The following is a 12,456-nucleotide window of genomic DNA, read 5'->3' as shown; positions in this document are numbered from 1 at the left end:
TAACCTTCCAAGACTGAACTAGGAAGAAATAGAAAATATGAACAGACCAATCACAAGTAACGAAATTGAAACTGTGATTAAAAATCTTCCAACAAACAAAAGTCCAGGACCAGATGGGTTCACAGGTGAATTCTATCAAACATTTAGAGAAGAGCTAACACCCATCCTTCTCAAACTCTTCCGAAAAATTGCAGAGGAAGGAACACTCCCAAACTCATTCTATGAGGCCACCATCACCCTGATACCAAAAGCAGACAAAGATACTACAAAAAAAGAAAGTTACAGACCAATATCACTGATGAATATGATGCAAAAATCCTCAACAAAATACTAGCAAACAGAATCCAGCAACACATTAAAAGGATCATACACCATGATCAAGTGGGATTTATCAAAGGGATGCAAGGATTCTTCAATATACAAAAAGCAATCAATGTGATACACCATATTAAGAAACTGAAGAAGAAAAACCATATGATCATCTCAATAGATGCAGAAAAAGCTTTTGACAAAATTCAACACCCATTTATGATAAAAACTCTCCAGAAAGTGGGCACAGAGGGAACATATCTCAACATGATAAAGGTCGTATAAGACAAACCCACAGCAAACATCATTCTCAATGGTGAAAAACTGAAAGCATTTCCTCTAAGATCAGGGACAAGACAAGGATGTCCACTCTCACCATTATTGTTCAACATAATTTTGGAAGTCCTAGCCATGGCAATCAGAGAAGAAGAAGAAATAAAAGGAATAGAAATTGGAAAAGAAGAAGTAAAACTGTCACTGTTTGCAGATGACATGATACTATAGAGAATCCTAAAGAAGGCAGCAGAAAACTACTAGAGCTAATCAATGAATTTGGTAAAATTGCAGGATACAAAATTAATGCACAGAAATCTCTTGCATTCCTATACACTAATGATGAAAAATCTGAAAGAGAAATTAAGGAAACTCTCCCATTTACCATTGCAACAAAAAGAATAAAATACCTAAGAATAAACTTACCTAGGGAGACAAAAGATCTGTATGCAGAAAACTACAAGACACTGTTGAAAGAAATTAAAGATGATACCAATAGATGGAGAGATATACCATGTTCTTGGATTGGAAGAATCAATATTGTGAAAATGACTATACTACCCAAAGCAATCTACAGATTCAATGCAATCCTTATCAAATTACCAATGGCATTTTTTACGGAACTAGAGCAAAAAATCTTAAAATTTGTGTGGAGACACAAAAGACCCTGAATAGCCAAAACAATCTCGACGGCAAAAAATGGAGCTGGAGGAATCAGATTCCCTGACTTCAGACTATACTACAAAGCTACAGTAATCAAGACCATATGGTACTGGGACAAAAACAGAAATATAGATCAATGGAACAGGATAGAAAGCCCAGAGATAAACCCACACATCTATGGTCAACTAATCTATGACAAAGGAGGCAAGGATATACCATGGAGAAAAGACAGTCTCTTCAATAAGTGGTGCTGGGAAAACTGGGCAGCTACATGTAAAAGAATGAAATTAGAACACTCCCTAACACCATACACAAAAATAAACTCAAAATAGATTAGAGACCTAAATGTAAGACCTAAGTGTAAGAGACCAAATGTAAATGTCTGTTTTACAGACACTGTAAAACTCTTAGAGGAAAACATAGGAAGAACACTCTTTGACATAAATCATCAGAAGATCTTTTTTGATCCACCTCCTAGAGTAATGGAAATAAAAGCAAAAATAAACAAATGGGACCTAATGAAACTTAAAAGCTTTTGCAAAGCAAAGGAAACTACAAACAAGATGAAAAGACAACCCTCAGAATAGGAAAAAATATTTGCACATGGATCAATGGACAAAGGATTAATCTTCAAAATATATAAACAGCTCATGCAGCTCAATATTAAAAAAACAAACAACCCAATCAAAAAATGGGCAGATGACCTAAATAGACATTTCTCCAAAGAGGACATACAGATGGCCGAGAAGCACATGAGAAGCTGCTCAACATCACTAATTATTAGAGAAATGCAAATCAAAACTACAATGAGGTATCACCTCATAGCAGTTAGGATGGGCATCATCAGAAAATCTACAAACAACAAATGCTGGAGAGGGTGTGGAGAAAAGAGGACCCTCTTGCACTCTTGGTGGGAATGTAAATTGATAAAGCCACTATGGAGAACAGTATGGAGATTCCTTAAAAAACTAAGAAGAGAATTACCATATGACCCAGCAATCCCACTACTGGGCACATACCCTGAGAAAACCATAATCAAAAAGACACATGCACCCCAATGTTCACTGCAGCACTATTTACAATAGCCAGGTCATGGAAGCAACCTAAATGCCCATCGACAGATGAATGGATAAAGAAGAAGTGGTACATATACACAATGGAATATTACTCAGCCATAAAAAGGAACGTAATTGGGTCATTTGTCGAGACGTGGATGAATCTAGAGACTGTCATACAGAGTGAAGTAAGTCAGAAAGAGAAAAACAAATATCGCATATTAACGCATATATGTGGAACCTAGAAAAATGGTACAGATGAACCGGTTTGCAGGGCTGAAATTGAGACACAGATGTAGAGAACAGACGTATGGACACCAAGGGGGGAAAGTGGCAGGGGGCAGGGGTGGTGTGACGAATTGGGAGATTGGGATTGACATGTATACACTGATGTGTATAAAATGGATGACTAATAAGAACCTGCAGTATAAAAAAAAAATAGTGGGGGAAGCTGTGTATGTGGGTAAGGTAGGAGGTATATGGGAGTTCTCTGTACCTTCCACTCAGTTTTGCTGTGAACCTAACACTGATCTAAACAAATAAAGTCTACTAAAAATGTTGGTAAAACTGGTTTGGGAGAGAAGATAAAACATCCAATTTAAAACATACTAAGTTTGAGATACCTAAAAGGGACACTTGCTGAGAGGATGAAAGAGATACTGTTATCTCTGTCAAATAACACTATGTTTGGTGCGTTAAATATTGTCATACTATTATTTGGTAGAAAATTTCCTATAAAAATATTATGGATACTAAAAAGTTATTTTGGTCAAAAAAAATCACCTAATTATTTAATAAATAAATTGGTTGTTAATGGCGCATTTTACAGTATAAGTCCTGGTGACCAGGTATATACTAACTTGTCTTCTTTTCTGTATTAAAAAAGCTAACAAGCACATTATTGTACTATAGTTTTGCAAGATGTTGCCACTGGGGAAATGGTAAAGTATACACAGGACCCCTGTGTGTTATTTCTGACAACTGCATGTGAATCATCAGTAATGATCTCAAAATACAGTTTAATGAAAAAAAAACCAAACAATTAACCAAAGAACAAGGGGATGGGTGATAGGTAATAAGATAAGGAAATCCTTTCTCTTTCTCTGTGAAAGAATTTGACCTTGGATTAGCATCTTAGCTCTGTTCCCCGGTAACCACCCAAGAAAGTATGTCAACTGTGTTTCTGAACAATCTTATTTATGGTTCTGATTGCCTTGGTAACATGCTCAAAAGATTCATCAGCTGCATAATGAGGCAACATTGCTTAAGATAAAAATGACTCCTGATTGGTAAAGTGTATTTACACTGGGCAAGTCCCTTGCAGGAACCTTGGAAACTAAGTTATTCTCATAGGCTGTTACAAGATACATTAGGTCTGATAGGGCTTAGGGCTTCAAAGCCATCATGAGTCTTGCTTCCTTGTACCTGAGCTATCATCTGAAACATCCGAGGAGACAGCTGCTGAATAGTTGTATGCACCTCTGAAAAGACCACTCCCACTGAAGGGAAATATCTGACAAAGACCAGCTGGCACACTGCATTCCTTGTAACTATTCAAAACATAAATGAAACAATAAAATGGTGTGAAGCCAGATGAAATTATGGCTGCTGGGCCAGAAGATACTTCTGGACACTTGGAGGATGTGGAGGATAATGGCCCCAAAGTTACACCTATCTAATCTTAGCTATATATTCTTGGATAGAAGGTATAAGATCTAAATTTTTCTGTATGTTAAGATGCATGGGTACGTTTATTAATCATAATTTTTTACCTTTCCCTCTTGGGACAGAAAATGCTCACTTCAACTTAAAGACTATTCTCAGATTTTTCCTTCTGTGTGGGCCATTGTTACCTGGTGTGTGGAGGCCTTGAGAACACACAGAATCACATGCCTTATGAGCATAGTGCTTTAGACACAGGAGGAAATCTGTAAGGGGTATCTTGAAATCTTTACAAAATATATTCTATGGTAGCAAGAGAGTAATATGCCACAATTTGCTGCTACTTGATGTTTGCTAAACAAGTTATTGCTACTTGATTTTTGTTAATGAAGGGGACTCTTAAGATTCTTGTGAATATTTCTTCTTTAAAATATTGTTCTGCCACCCATAAGATTATTAGAGGTGATTTAAGACTAGAATTGTTTGCTGATATTTGCACCACTAAGTCACATTTCTTGGGTTGATGTATTGCTGAGCCAAGAAATGAAAGAAAGTATTAATGTAATGTCATCAATAATGTGAATGAGAATAGAATAAGTGTGGATTACTTGTTAGAACTGGATCAATTGTAAATGTTTCAAAATATGTGTTCCTTAAACCTAGCCAATGATTTTAGTCCTATAGGACAAGATTAGATTTGGGTTTCAATGTTATTAATTGGTATAGGTACAATGATATGCAGTACTGATTACACATACAGGTTGTTATGTACTAGGCAATTCATTAATTAAACCTCTTTTAGGAAAAATTTTAAAGATGATGTAAGGATTGGAACCATGGGGATGACGTGCACTGTGACCCCTGAAGTCTACTGGTGGTAGAGCAAGCAGTGTGCTTCTAACTGGGGTCATCTGAAGGCATAAAGCTGTGCCACAGCTCTGGTACACAGCTGAGCAATGATGAACATAGCATATAGCGAGAATGTAGAGTCTGTGCTCAGGATAAAAATTCTTTTTTAAAAAATTTATTTATTTTATTTTATTTATTTTTGACTGTGCTAGGTTTTCGTTGCTGTGTGCGGGCTTTCTCTAGTTGCGGCGAGTGGGGGCTACTCTTCGTGGCAGTGTGCTTGCTTCTCATTGCGGTGGTTTCTCTTGTTGTGGAGCACGGGCTCTAGGCACGCGGGCTTCAGTAGTTGTGGCTTGTGGGCTCTAGAGTGCAGGCTCAGTAGTTGTGGCGCACGGGCTTCGTTGCTCCGTAGCCTGTGGGATCTTCCCGGACCAGGGCTGGAATCCGTGTCCCTTGCATTGGCAGGCGGATTCTTAACCACTGTGCCACCAGGGAAGCCCAGGATAAAAGTTCTTAACAGCATGAAATAACTGAACTGAGTTTGATATCAGTTTTGATATGAATTTTATCAATCTGAGTTTGATAAAATTCAGCCAGGCCTTTCAGAGGCATTCCCTACCTACAGAACCATTGTTTGACACAACTAAATTCACCAAGGAATGTTTAAGAGCAGCTAAATTAAGTTACTGTGACCAAAAGGCTAAGGGACACTTTACAGCATCTAGAGGTTTAGTAAAATTTAATTTATGGTTGGGAGAATAAGAAAAATAGCTCTGATGGAGGACATCCCACATCACTGCAATTCCTGACTCCCTTCAGATCTGCTTGTATCCTTTGGTACCAAGTAAATCATATTTCACAGAGACCTTGAAAACTGTGATAGTGACTTGAAAGAGACTTGAGCTGATACTTCACAAAAGAACGTATACAAATGGCCCATGAGCACCTGAAAAGGGGCTCAAAATCATTATTCTTCAGGGAAATACGAATTGAAAGTACAATGAGATGCCATTATACACTCAATAAAAGGCTAAAATGAAAGAGATGACAGTACCAAGTGTTAGTGAACATGTGGGAACTCTCCTACATTGCTCCTGGGAGTGTAAAATGATATAACCACTTTGGAAAGCTATTTAATAGTTTGTTATAAAGTTAAACATCACCTACTGTTATGGACTGAATGTTTGTGTTCCTGCCAAAATGCATATGTTGAAGTCCTAACCCCCCAGTGGATGGTATTTGAAAATGAGGCCTTTGGGAAGTAATCAGGGCTAGATGAGGTCATGAGGATGGGGGCCTCATGTTGGGATTAGGGCCCTTATAAGAAGAGACACTAGGGAGCTTGCTCTCTCTCTCTCTCTTTCCTGTACTCACAAAGAGATCATGTGAGCACACAGCAAGATGGCAGCTGCCTGCAAGCCAAGAGAAGAGGCCTCAGAATAAACCTTACCTTGCCGGTGCCTTAATCTTAGACTTCTCAGATCAAACTTCCCAGGACATTTTAGCCTCAAGAACAGTGAGAAATAAATTTCTGTTGTATAAACCACCCAGTCTGTGTATTTTGTTATGGCAGCCCAAGCAGAGTAATACACCTACCCCACAACCAGTTGTTCTAGTCTTAGGTATTTATCCAAGAGAAATAAATCGATGCCCACCAAAAGATTTGTGCACCAATGTTCATGGCAGCTTTATTCATAATAACTTAGAAACAATCCTAAGGTCCATCAACAGGTGAATGCATAAACACTGTTGTACATTTGTGCAATGAAATACTACACAGTGGGACTTCCCTGGTGGTCTAGTGGTTAAGAATCCACCTTCCAATGCAGGAGACGTGGGTTTGATCCCTGGTTGGAGAACTAAAATTCCACATTGAGCAGGGCAACTAAGCCTGTGCAGTGCAACTACTGAGCCTGCATGCCACAACTAAGAGAGCCTGCGCACAGCAACTAGAGAGAAGCCCACATACTGCAATGAAGAACCCACGTGCCACAACTAAGACCTGACACAGCAAAAAATAAAATAAAATAAATAAATATTTTTAAAAGAATGTAAATTCTATTGATATTGGGTATTTTAAAAAAAGAAAGAAATACTACACAGTAATGAAAAGAGGTATTGATACACAGACCATAATAAATTAATCTCATAAATAACATGTTGAGGGAGAGAAGTGAGACACAAAAAAGTACATACTATAAGATTCCATTTATATGAAGTTTTAGAACTGGCAAAACTAATTTAAAGCAAAAGATATCAGAACAGTGGTTGCTTCTGGGTGGGTGGTTTTGAGTGGAAAGTAGTTTGAGGGAACTTTCTGGGATAATGAGAATGTTCCATGTTTTTTTGGGGGTCAAACAAATTTATCAAAATTGACGAAAATGTACACTTAAAAATCTGCATTTTAAAAAAGAGAATAAATAGAAAGACAAGAAGCATCATTAACATGACTGTTTCAAGTTGCTGTTTTGGCCAGTTTGTGATATTGTGATTTATAATAAGAAATATATATATGATCTTCAACCAGTTTCTGGCACAGAGCTCTCAAAACCCTTGGAATTTCCTAAGTGGTAAGAGTGATAAAGGTGTCTTTTGACATTCATAACAAGCTCTTTTCAACCACACCAGACCTTATGTTAATGAAATAACTTTTGGAAAACACATAAGGATGGGGGCAGGTTGCCAGGGAACAAACCATGTTATTAGAGGGTTGAAGTAGCCCCATCCCTGCTCCCCAATATCAGGGGAGGGAAGAGGGGTTAGAGAGCTGGAGATTGAGTTCAATCATGATTTAATCAGTCATGCCTATGTAATGAAGCCTCTATAAAATCTCAAAATGACTGGGGTTCAGAGCATCCAGGTTGGTGAATTTATGGAGGTGTTGGGAGAGAGGTGCTCAGAGAGAGCAAGAAAACTCTGCATCCTTTCCCCATACCTTGTCCTATGCATCTCTTCCATTGGGCTGTTTCTGTATTATATCCTTTTATAGTAAACTGGTGATTTTGTAAGCAAAATGTTTTCCTGAATTCTGTGAGCTGCTCTAGAAAGTTAATCAAACTTGAGGAGGGGGGTGCATAAACCTCTGATTTATATCCAGTAGGTCAGAGTCACAGGTAACAACCTGAACTTGAGATTGGTGTCTGAAGTGGGGGTGGGATTTGGGGTGGTGGACAGTCTTGTGGGACTGAAACCTTAACTTGTGGCATCTGATATCATCTCCAGGTAAACTGTGTCACAATTGAGTTAACAGCTTGGTGGTGTTAGAAAAAATACAGGTTGGACATTTAATGCGCCCTCCTGTGGATGAATATGGAGCAGAGCTGAAGACAAAGTTGACATCAGTGAGTAAGCCCATTAAGTTTCTCTGGTTGGCATCTATTTTGAAATATTTTTCACATCATCTCTTGCAGAATGGTGCTTGTTTTAAAAAAAAAAGTGTGTGTGTGTGTGTGTGTGTGTTCCATTTTAATCATTCAATATTTTCTTTACCAGAGCCCTAATTGCATTGTTCTCACCATACACTCTTTCTCAAAAGCAGTACATTATTTGACAGTTTGTTGACTAGATGAGAAGGGACAGTTAAACTACCACGACTCTCAAATTGTTGAAGTATCTGGTCTCAGAGCCTGCTAAGGGCCTATATACCCCATTTCTAACAGAAATGTGACTAAAGACAGGGAAGCCCCATGTGTGGGGTCTTTCATTGATCAGAAAAGAAGTCTTCCTAGAAAAGATTCATTTCAGTAGTCCTAGACTGTGGTGGCCCCCAAGCTGTAAGCTTATTCAGCTTTCTGCTTTCCGGAGAACTGCTTGTCTCTTTCTTGGTATGCACTCCTGACGCTGCGGTATTGAGCGTAAAAAAGGAAAATGGCTTGCGGCCAGTTTCGTTCCAGGTGCCTGTTCTGGATCTAAGAGCCCCTGGTTGTTCCCCAGAAGAAGGACGTGCTACCCTGAGGGGGAAGTCTGTATCTCCAAAGAATGGCCCATAAGGCATGCTGATGCATAGATAGTGGTGCATAGATAGTGGCGACAGAATTATGTGGAAATACAAGGTTTACTGATTTATTGTCTAATATTCGTTCCGTACTAAACCTATATATACATTCATGCTCTTTGAATAAACTTGCCTTGCAACCATCAGTTGTCTTGGCCCTTCTGACCCCATACTGGTGCTTTTCAGTTCCTTACCCCTCACCACCAGGAACTTCTAGCTTTCTGCAGCCGGTCTGCCGCACTAGACTGTGGTATTCCAGAGAGTTTGACACCATTGGGCACTGCACCATTTTACGAGTCCTCTGGTGAGTGGGAAGAGGGTTATTTGAAGGGAATGAAAAGAAAAGAGAACCTTCCTTGCTCAGGAGAACACAAATGGAAATTGTGGCCTAGACATTCATTCCCTTACAACTATCAGTAACTATGCACTCCTGGGAAAGTCTTAATTATCCACAGGTATCTGCAAACTCTAGAAAAACTCATAAAGAGGTACATCAGCATGTACAGAATATTTACAGCAGCATTTTTTTCCAAGAAATTTTTTTTTTTTTTTTAAAGGATTTTCTTATTTATTTATTTATTTATTTATTTATTTTTGGCTGTGCTGGGTCTTCGGTTCGTGCGAGGGCTTTCTCCAGTTGCGGCAAGCGGGGGCCACTCTTCATCGCGGTGCGGGGACCGCTCTTCATCGCGGTGCGCGGGCCTCTCTCCATCGCGGCCCCTCCCGTCACGGGGCACAGGCTCCAGACGCGCAGGCTCAGCAATTGTGGCTCACGGGCCCAGCCGCTCCGTGGCACGTGGGATCTTCCCAGACCAGGGCTCGAACCCGTGTCCCCTGCACCAGCAGGCAGATTCTCAACCACTGCGCCACCAGGGAAGCCCTCCAAGAAATTTTATTGTGGTAAAATACACATAAAATTTACCATCTTAACCATTTTCAAGTGTACAGTTCAGTGGTATTAAATATATCCACAGTGTTGTGCAACCATCACCACCATCCATCTCCAGAACTCTTCATCTTGTAAATCTAAAACTCTGTACCAATTAAACAATAACTCCCCACAGCACCTCCCCCCAGGCCCAGGCAACCACCATTCTGCTTTCTGTTTCCATGATTCTGACTATTCAAAGTACTCATAGAAGTAGAATAATAGAGTATTTGTCTTTCTGTGACTGGTTTATTATGGCAGCATGTTTTTTAAAGCTACTATTACTCTTACTTGAAAATGAAAAACAAACAAACAAAGCTTGAGATAGTCTATCGTGAGCCATTTGATTAATGAGAAAGGGTTTTCTTTAAGTTTGTTTTCTGTTTCATGTTTCTTGTTCTGCTTCTCTTCTCTGGCCTTCTCGTGTGTTACTTAAATACTTTTTAGACTTCCACCTTGATTTATGTAGTTTTCCTCAGTATATCATTTTGTATAATTTTTTAGTGGTTGCTCTAGGTATACATACATAACTTAGTCGGCAAAGTACAGAAACCTTAATTCCACTGAGGTCCCTCTGTCTCCCCACTTTTTAAAATATAATTGTCTTAAGTCTTTCCTCTGTATACATTGGGCACCAATTGTGCTATCATTTTTCCTTCAACCATCACTTATGTTTTAAGAAACTCATAGGTAGGAGAGTCTATTTTAGTTATCCCTATTTTTACCCATTCTGATGTTCTTTTTTTTTCTCTCTGCAGTTCCAAGCCTTCTTCTGTTATCATTTACTTTGTTTAGAATACTTCCTTTACTTATTCTTTAAGGGTAGTTCTGCTAGCAATGAATCTTCTTGGTTATCCTTTGTCTGAGAATGTCTTTATTTCCCTTTTACTCCTGAACTGTATTTTCACCAGATATAGAATTCATGGTTGACAGTTGCTTTTCTTTCCACTTGAGAAAAACATGCTGCTCCCTTTGGCTTCTACAGTTCAGATGGTTAGGGGGCAGTTTCCCACTGGTGTTTGGTTACAGTAAGGTGGGTATTACCAAAAAAGTTCTCTGTGTTAGGCCACCTTTTTCCCAGTTTCAACTAAGGGAAATAGGCTTTTCTTAGAGTTGTTTTTTTTTTTTTCTTGTCTGGGTCTGTTGTTGGTTCTGGCTTGGAAGCTTCTGCAACACCCTAGCTGAGAGATACGGGAGGTGATAAGGAAAACAAGGGAATTTACCACATGTCCTTCCCTGGCTCTAAAGTTCTGTTTGCCTTCTTCCTTCCACATTTCAGAGTCTTCCTGTGCTTGTTTGCTGTGTTACGTCCATGGATTTTTAATTGTAAAAGGGATGACATGGAAGGAATGGGGCTACTCCGTTTTGGGTCAAACCCCAGGTACGGAGTTTTCCTCAACATTTTATTATGAAAATTTTCAAATACAAAGTAAAGTTGAAAGAATTTTACAGTGAACGCCCATATACCATCACCTAGATTCTACCAATAACATATTACTAAATTTGTTTTATCACGGTTCCTAAAAGATAAAACTTGGAAACAACACAAATGTCCATTGACAGTATAATAGGTAAAGCTACCTGCAACAATGGGGATAAATCTGACAAAATGTTTGGAGAACAAAGCACACAAAAAATACGATTATATGACTCTATTTTATAAAGTTAAAAACAAGTAAAACTATTACGTAAGGATGTATGAGCAGGTAGTAAAACCATAAAGAAAAGCAACAAAAGGTCTATCTCAAAAGTCATGATAGTAGCTGATTAGTGATTAGGAAGAGGGTACTGAGTGTTAGTAGGGGGCTACCTCTCAAGTTGGGTAGATGTTTACAGGGGTGATCTCTTTATAATCATGTGCTACACTGGATTATATGTTCTAATTGGCTTTCTGTATGTATATTTCACATTTTTAAAAGTATGAGAAATATGATTCTATTTTTGTTTCATACACACAAATGTGTGTATGCACATACAACAGCATATATGAATAGCATATAAACATGTAATCAATGTTTCTGTTGGATTTATTTCTTTATTACATGTTTCTTCATTCCATATACTGTGTGTAAATTTTTTTAACAATGAATGCATTATTTTCATAGACAGGATAAACAACAAAGCACTTTTCTCTTTAAAAAATTGTGCATATACAGTATTTCAAAATGATACCAAAATTTTTAACATTTCAATAGGAAATGGCCAAAGTACCCATACAGGAAATTAATATATCTGAATGGTTCAATAAATATGATATTATATTTAATTTCAAATTAAATATAAAAATTTTGCTCTATTAAATAAAAAAGAGCATTTTTTTAATCTTTAAAAAGAAAAGCACCCAGAGTGGGCATGGGTGTCAGAAACTGCTTATGGAAATATAAATTTTAAAATCTTCCTGGAAGGCAACTAGGCAATGTACTTAGAATTCTACCAGTCCTTGATCCAGCAATTCAACTTCAGGGAATTTAAACTAAGAAAATAATTTTCAAAGATATAGCTACAAGGATATTAATGAAGCAAAAACTAGAAAAAATATAACTAACAGTAGGGGTAAAATATTATGTAAATACATTTAAATAAATAAGTTTAACAAAAAAAATTTATTTAAATGCAATGGAATGTACTGAAGTCACTGAAAACACTACTGATGGGTAATATTTATTGGCAAGTTCAAACATTCAAGGCATATTCTTAAGTGGGGGAAAAAACCCACACATAAT

Source organism: Balaenoptera acutorostrata, chromosome 2 (genome assembly GCF_949987535.1).
Source record: "Balaenoptera acutorostrata chromosome 2, mBalAcu1.1, whole genome shotgun sequence".
Lineage (NCBI taxonomy): Eukaryota > Metazoa > Chordata > Mammalia > Artiodactyla > Balaenopteridae > Balaenoptera > Balaenoptera acutorostrata.
Note: the sequence above shows the minus strand (reverse complement) of the source record.